Genomic DNA, 8,516 nt, shown 5'->3' with positions numbered 1-8,516 from the left:
CCTCCTCCCATGGCAAGTGGGGGGGAGCCAGCTGGGACTGCTGCCCAGCTGGCTCTCTGGGGAGAGGGGGTGAGGGAAACACCTCAACATGTTTACTATAACTAGTTTCAAGGCTACAGACCTTCATCTACTATCTAAATCCACGTATAGCTAAACTCTTCCCCACTCCTCAAGCCATATCCATCCACTTTTAATCCCAGAAGCACAGAAATAGCCATACTGGACTGTAACCACACCTGATGTCTGGTCTATATGAGACACATTTTAAACTATAAGGAATGTTCTTTTTTCTTTTGTCCTGACAACTCTGGTTTTTGGCAGCATTAGTCCAGCCAGGCGTGCAGGGTTTGCTAGCAGCAGGCGCAGGGCAGGGAACCGGCACATCGGAGGTGAAGGCACCACCACGCCACAGGGCACAACACCTCGTCTGGTGTCGCTGGCTCTGAAATGTTGGGATCTGCAAGGCACCTTATTTGGATGCACAGTTGTCACAAGAAAACCCCACGCTCACATTAGCATCGTGCCCCAGCCAGTGCTGGGAAGCTGCAGGACTCCCAAACACCAGCCCGCAAAGCATCCTCGTCTCTGCTCTAACTGTTCCACCATGTGCCAAATTTGATATAGGATTTACAACCATAGGTTTCCTTCAATGCCTTAAAATTGCCAGTGATCGCTTTTGCAAGAGCCGGAGACTCTGTGTGTGCGCGTGTGTTGCGTGTCAGTGCCCTGGCAAGGTTATCATCACGAGACCTTACTGCCCTCGCGGTGGTGCCAGAGTAGTTCCTGGAACCAGCAAATTGTTTGCTTGCACTCTTTCCTCTTCTATTGTAAGGCACAAGTTAATAATTAAAAAGAAAGAAATAGTTACGTGGATCAAACTGAGCTGTTTTGTCTTCTTTGCTTCTGCTTTGCCTCAGGAATACACCTCGGTGCTTGGACCACAGCCGGTTCAGTCCCCAGCAGCCCCTCCGGTCCCCTGCAAAGAGCTGGGTGTTGGGGTGCAGCTGTGAAACTTTGCTGCTGGTGCTGCAAGGCAAGGCTGGTCCCACCAACGGCAGTGGGGCACATCCAAGTCTCACCCCCAGGTGCCTGTCGTGGTCGCCCTGCTTCGTAGAAGAGTTCATGGCTGGCTGGCAGGGGGAACAAGGTCTCCCATGGCCAGGCACGCCCTCATTTGCCCAGAAAATGGACTCTGAGGCTTTGATTTGTATCACAACCTGGACCATTTCTCCTCCACCCTGCCTGCACGCTCAGGGGGTGAAAATACCCTCTGTTTGCCCTCACAAGTGAAGACAAAGCAATTTATACAATAGCAGATGGAAGAAGTCAGGGTGCACCCACCTCCCAAGTAAATCCAGCAGTCAAAGGTGCCCACAGAGTTTGCATGACCAGCGCTGGCTTATGTTTGGAAGATGCCTATGCTCTGTGCCTGTGAAGGGGCACACGGGAGGGCAGTGGTGTGTGGAAAGAGCACAGTCAGGCCTCCTGCTGCGTGGCCCTGCCGCAGCACGCTGTCCTATTGCCTTCCCGTTCCTGCCTTGTCATGCCACGTCGTGGCAATCTGCCCCAGGGACACCGTCTGACAGTCACAGGCTTCTCCTCCAGCGCTGCAGGCCAGGAGCAGCACGACCGCTTCCCTTGACCCTGTCACACCAATAACCTTGGGAACGATGCCCTGGCGAGGCCACTCACTGTGGGGTGATGCAGCCCTGGGTACAGCAGCCCTGCAGGCAGGCAAAGCAAGGGGCATCTTTTGGAGGCAGGGGAGGGCGTTCAGGGCATGGCTGGGGCAGCGCATCCCACAGCAGCCCCCAGCAAAATAGTGCAGAGCAACTTGGGGCACCCAGGCAGAGCCTGGCGGGGGGGGGCAGCAACTGCAGAGTTAAGTCCAAGGCACCGGCACGTAAAGCAAGGACCAGCCAACCTCCAAGTATCTCCTGGCTGAGCTGCAAGTTAAGAAATGCAAACACACAGCATTTCTCCCAAACCATAGGGGGAATAAAAGGCAGATGTGACTGTGCAGCTAACGTAATACATTCTGAACCTCAAATACCTGCCAGCGCTGCTTTCTTTCTGTCCCTTGAGTATAAGCAGCCTGACCTGTCCTTTCTTCCCAGCACAAGTCTCTGTCTGGATTCCTGCTTGCTCAGCGGCCTGGATGCTGGCAATGAAGCTGGGAATTTTACTTTGGCAATACCAATGTGGAGGGGCTGCAGTCGTGGAGGAGGACAAAGGAGCTGGGGGCAGGACAAGGTGCTGTTTTGGAAAATGGCTGGTTTACAAGGGTCAGCTCTAGAGATTTCCTGCATTGCTGGAGCTCTGCAGCGTTTTGGTGCTGTCTCATGGTGGCAGAGGGGCAGCAGGGCAGGGAAAGGACCTGGGCATTTTGGATACACCAGAAAGGATCAGGCCAGATTTTAGATTATCTTATGATTTTGACAGCCCTTCTGCTAGGCTCTGCCCCTGTGATCTTACAGGATCTGAGGTGCCAAGCTTTAATTACCCTGATAGCAGCAACTGATTGACCAACCCCACAACTGCTCTCCCAGGACTGAGGGTGAGTGAGAGCCCTTGCAGGTGGGGGACATGCCGCTTTCCTGAAGGACAGAGCCCAACCGCAGGTGCTGTGCAGCAAGGGAAGGGCTTCCAAGGGGGGCCAGGGCTGCCTCCAGCTCTGCAGCAGCCTCCCAGCTACCCCTGTGCAGCCTCTGGCCGCAATGCCTGTGCTGCGGGACCCCGGCATCCCAGTGCAGACGCAGTCCCTGGCCACAGCTTGCTTCAGGCATTTCCCAGCACTCAGTCCATTTCGGCAGCAGGATCGGAGAATGGACTGCTTAATGCCCAACTGAGGCATCCTGAGCCCCATCTGCCCAATTCCTGTGTGCCCCAGGTGACTACTGTCGTAGGGTGAGGAGGCTGAGCTCCTTATTGAGGGCACGGTGACGTGCGGCCCCTTCTTACCCTAAGGGAGGCCCATACTCACACTCTCCTCATCTTTAGGAGAAGAACTATGACAGCAGAGAGGGACAGGCCCAGCCCAGCATGTTACCAGCACTGACCTCTGGTTGTGTCCATCCAGGCCTCCTTTTCTATCACTGTCTTCTTCAGAGTGACTCCTTTCAGTTGCCTGCTTATATGCACCAGAAGGCTCCTACAGTGGAGGACTAAGCTGGAACAAGGCAATAAATCCTCCACTGTGGTCCCATCTTTCTTATCGGGTTAAATACCAACGCTGCCAGGGGAAAGGAGTGAGTCACGCTGCAGGTGCTTAAAAGATTTATATCTCTGCAGAACCTCGACCTCTCAGATAAAAGGCAGCTGCAGACACAGACTGCACCATCAGCTCAAGAAGAAGCAGAAAGCAGCCATTTCTTCATGATGCTGTCTTGCCTTCATGTTTATGCTGGGGAGAACCCCGGCCACCACGCAGGGGTGCAAACTCCCACCACAGGGCTGGCCGGCTGTTTTTTTCCCCTGGATGGAGATGCTGGCCCATCACCATGCAGCTGTGCTTTGGGTGGCGGGTGTGCTTTGGGGCTGCCCGCCTCTGCTTGTTTTGTTGTCGCATACGTGAGATGGGACAGTCTGTGCAGCCTGGGATGTCAGCTGGGGTGAGCCTAGGTCACACTCCTGCTGCTCCAGTGATGGAAGAGCCTTGTTCCCATTGTGATCCTGAAACCAAGGGCCCTTCAGCTCCACTGGAGGTTCCTGCAACAACTGTCTGTGCTGAGATGTACAGCTGCTTAAAAACTGTCACTGCACACAGAGAAGTTTTGCTAATGACGCTTGTCCAGATGCTGGAATTCATTAAAGAGTAAGCCAAAGAAAAAGCAGCCAAAGAAAAAAAACCCCAAACATTTTACTTTGGCAGGAATGCAAACATCTCCTTTTCCAGACTGGGGAAGAACCCTGTCATTCAGCAAGAAGGAATCAATAGGCAATTCAGAGCAGTCTCTTCCAGCACCTTTGGCTGGATCTGTCCAGCTCCCTCCTTGCCAGCTCTTAGCACAGAGATCTCCTCAAGGAGAAGAGCTCCTTCCTCCAGTGACTGACCCACACAGAACCCTAACGCCAGCAGCCAAACAGATGCATCTGAACGATCAAATGTCTGCATCAGTGGGGTCTGACACTTTAAAGCAAAGTTTGTATCAAAATAGCATGAGCAATGCGAGCTCATTCATTCAAGTCTTCACAGGTATATGGGATTAAGGATCACTTGGCAAATGCAGCGTAACATGCAAACAGGGCACTGCTTGGGGCAGGGTGAGGGAATGCTCAGCCACACTGTTCTGTCCCAGCAGATTCCAGCTGAACCAGAAGCGCTGCAGGGCTGGGTTCTGTAATTATGGGAACGGGGGGGATGCACTCTTACAGCTTGTACAGGGTCTCCATCCAAAACCCAGCTAAACCAGAGAGGAACCTGCAACTCTGCGATGAACAATTATATCCCTGTTAAAGCAGGATGTACCGCAAAGACACTCTGCTGCCCACAAGTGACCACTCTGTTGGAGAGCGGCTGTGTCCACTGTAACATGAAGAAGGAACAATGTTCATGCTAAAAAAATAGACATACCTGCTTAGATAGAAGGGAAATACCCAGAAAATTTCATAGTCCAATTCTAGAGCCACAGGCACACATCCACTCGCTGCTTGTAGGTGGGAGCAAAGCCCTTGGGGTGCCATGAGCATCAGTTATGAAACAAGAGGCACCAAAGTTTGTTCCTATCGCAGCAGGGCCAGCTCAGCTCCTTTGCCTTTGAATTGAGGCAGCTGCTGGCTGGCTGCATCCCAGAGAGCACAGGAGACACAAGCTCCTGCCTCCCCTATGCCCAGAGCAGCCCTGTAAATGCTCCGACACACACGTAGTCATTCTCTGAGATGGTGTACGTGCACAGACCTGAGTGTGGTCTGTAAGAACAAACTGTTTGGAGATGTCATTTGGAAAAGCTGAGGTCAGACTGAAAAACACAGTTTGCACTGAGGCTTAGAATGTCATTAAGTTTAAGCAAATTTTCAATGGTAATGCAAAAAACCCCCATGCCCCAGACACAAGGCACCTCATTAGCAAATTCCTAGTCTAGCAAAGAGGCCCGAGAGCTGTATGCGTAAGAATGCCTGGCAATGCTTGAAGCAACCCTAAATATTCAGGCTAGTTTTTTAAGGAAGCAAGGATTATAGAATCATATTATGACTGAATATCCCCTTTACCACCTAAACCCTTTCCCAGACATTTTTTATGCTCATCAGCTTAACTTCAGCCACATTTGAGAGCACTGAAGGTCTCAAAGATACCAAACTCCTCCAAGTTTCAGACAAGCAGGTGTATAGGTGAAATACACTCATTGATTGAAAAGTTGAGCTTCCCTTACTATACACCAGAAAACCCATTCAGAGGGCAGAGGTTACGAATGCCTCAACACCAAGGCAAGCTTCATTGTCAGCTCATTTGCAACCAAAAGACAAAGCTGTAATAGCAAAAAAAATGCACTGCTCCAGAATGAAACAAGGTGGTTGTGTTTTTTTGTTGTGTGTTTTTTTTGTTGTTGTTGTTGTTTTGTTCTGTTTTTTTTTTTTTTTTTCAAACTGTTCACCAACTACTTGTTTCTTAAAACCAGCTGAATCCTTTTGGTTGAACCTCTCCATAGGTAACTTAATCAATCCACTTGCAGCTGGAACAATCTGCAACACAAATTCAGCCCAAACGTTTATCATTTGGAAAAATTTTACACAAGTAAAAGTAGTCTACAGAAGAAACACACTTGGTTGCTTCGGTAATACGTACTGTTACCAATCCTGTTATACCTGCGTTCATGAAGGGGATCTCAATAGTAGCCTGTTGATTGCCTGCCCTCACATACCCAGCAGTAGCGTGGAATTGACACACGCAGCACTTCATAGAAATGACTGCTTTAGATGGACAGAGCTGAGAAGTGACGAACTCAGCTCAAGGTCACACAGCAAGCCAAGGACAGAGCTGAAAAGAGAATGCAGGGACCCCTACATTCAACTTACCCCTTCACGCAGAGAAAGACCACCACCACTCCTGTTCTGTATGCTGTGGCACACATTATCTGCTATTTTATTGCCACTAATAGGTGAAATGTTTTTCCCCATGTTGAAGAAAAAGGAGATTTTTTGTGAAGGGTGTTGGGTTTCTCACCTGACGAGTTCTTACCTTTCAGTCCCAGGTATATGCAAGAAAGAACACACTGCGCCATCATTTCACATAAGCACTTCTGACACCACAAGCTACAGAAAAGCAAGCTGCAAGCAGTGTGCTCTGGGCACATCGTGGTGCCTTGGAACGACTGGTTGCCGCCCAGCACCACATGAAAAGGGCTCCAAAGCAGCTCTCCCGGGAACCCTCTATTTTTCTTAATCTTTGCCAACTCCCCACCATCCATTTTTCTACTGTTAATGTTTCCCTTGGAAGAAAACAGACATTTTAAGATTTCATTTCCAAAGAGACTAATTTACCACGCAATTAGAAAATACAAGTTCTCTTTTCCACTTCGGGAAATATTTCTCTTGCAGATCACTGCTGCTTTGACACAAATATATTGTTGTTGTACTAAATCAAAACCCAGTAAAGACGGTGATACAGCTCCAGCAAGAATTTTGCAGCTACAGGGCAGCCAATCAATATTGCATTTCACCTCAGATGGGATTACCATTTATCTCTCAAAAACAGTAAAATTTGACCTGTTCAGTGATTAAACCTGTATTTATGGCAACTTTCTGAAACCTCAGCAAATGTAACTATCTGTTGGCTCATTCAGCAAGGGTCTCTTAAAGATGACGTGTAAAATTCAACTTATGATCACCTTGCTTCTTCTCTTTCTGCTGAGCTAGTTAGGGTTACAGAAAAAAAGGAGGTAGAAAAAACAAATAAAAAGCAAAATTGTTGAGAATGCACTATTTGCAACATTCTCTCCATCTCTCAGCAAGTATCTATCACAGAAGAACAAGTACATTTTAAAGTACCTAAATATTCAGGCTGGCACCTTGTGCACTCTACCGAGCACGCAGCATATTAGAAGATTCACGTGGACAACTCTACCATCTCCCTTTAAAAGAAAAAGATGTAATACATAGAAACTCCTATATTTCTGTTAATAGGCTCTGTCTCAGCTGCTGTAGCGAATGCTCCCCTTTGCTGCATTTGTATGGAGCACTAATTTCATAATGATAGTCCACACCGAAGAAAAGTGAAAACAGAAATGCCAGGGATGTAATTTTAATTTGTTAGTGACTGTTAATATGCATTTACATAAATCATTGCATATAAATGCCTGATGATTCCCTGAAAAGAAATTAACGCAGACTAGTATTAGATAAGCTTGAATTATTTTTCAGTACAACTCATTGGTTGTTTCACATCTATGGAAATAAGTGTTAAGGGTTCTCCTGGCTCACGTGTGCTACAGTCTGGTGGCATTGCAGATCAAGGCTGAGTGCAACATCGGTGTTCAGAACATAAACAGTAGTTACACATTGCCATCACGGTGCCCCTCTATTTAGAGGGCTCAGCTGCACCTTTCACTAGTCTCTTGAACCTCATCTTCTTATTACACTTAATCTGTATTAAACACAAAGAAAACAGGCAGAATGTAATCAACATGACTCAATATTCATGACTTGATTGTAACTTGTTTCTGCATTTGTAAGAACTCCTGACACTAGGGCTCACTGACTCCTCTTGCTGGAAATTAGCAGATCTGTAAAGCAATCCAGAATTATGCTGCAGTACAAGCATAATTTAATTAGGATCTGTGTAAACCATGACATTACTAAGCAGGTAATCAGAAAATAAAACCAGAATTATTTCAGCAAGTGAAGAAACAATAGCATCTGTAAAACAATGAACCTGTCCAAGCACACCTTCCCTCACTTCCAGAGCACAAAGCTGGCTCATCTTCCGCGAAGGCAGAGATGCCATCCCACAGGCGGCCTGCTGTTACAGAAGGTCTTCTATCAGCAGGACCAAAAGCGACTGGAGAAAAGCCAAGGTTAAAAGGAGACCAACAGAAATAAAACAGCAGCAGGAGAGCTGAAAGAAGATTGGCACATTTTAAAGCAAGTAGACTGATTATGCAGGAAACCACACAGCCCACAGATCAGTCTTGGCAATAGCTAAAGGTCACCCCACTGCAGGCTGATGTGCCCCAGGGGGTACTGCAGGCGCTAAAGAGCGGATAAAACATCAGTGCCTTCAAGATATGCAAGGTGAAAGCAAGCAGGATGTTCAGCCAGGAAAATTAAGCCAAGGATATGCTTTCTGAAGGCAGGTGAGGAAAACAGAGAAAAGTGGACAAATGGAAAATAAGCAGTCACTAAGCATTCATACTAAGGCAACAGATCTTCAATCCTCCTAAGCCACTGAAAGAATGAAGTAGGAAGTCTTGGCCTTCTGCATTTTAGCTGGCATATGATTTACCCTACAGAAAACCTTTCTTTAAAGATATCCAGAAGACCCCCCTTTTTTTTTTTTAAAAACCAGAAACTGACACTGACAT

Source organism: Cariama cristata, unplaced genomic scaffold, assembly GCF_000690535.1.
Source record: "Cariama cristata isolate BGI_N322 unplaced genomic scaffold, ASM69053v1 scaffold37154, whole genome shotgun sequence".
Taxonomy (NCBI): Eukaryota; Metazoa; Chordata; class Aves; order Cariamiformes; family Cariamidae; genus Cariama; species Cariama cristata.
This window is presented reverse-complemented; position numbering follows the sequence as displayed.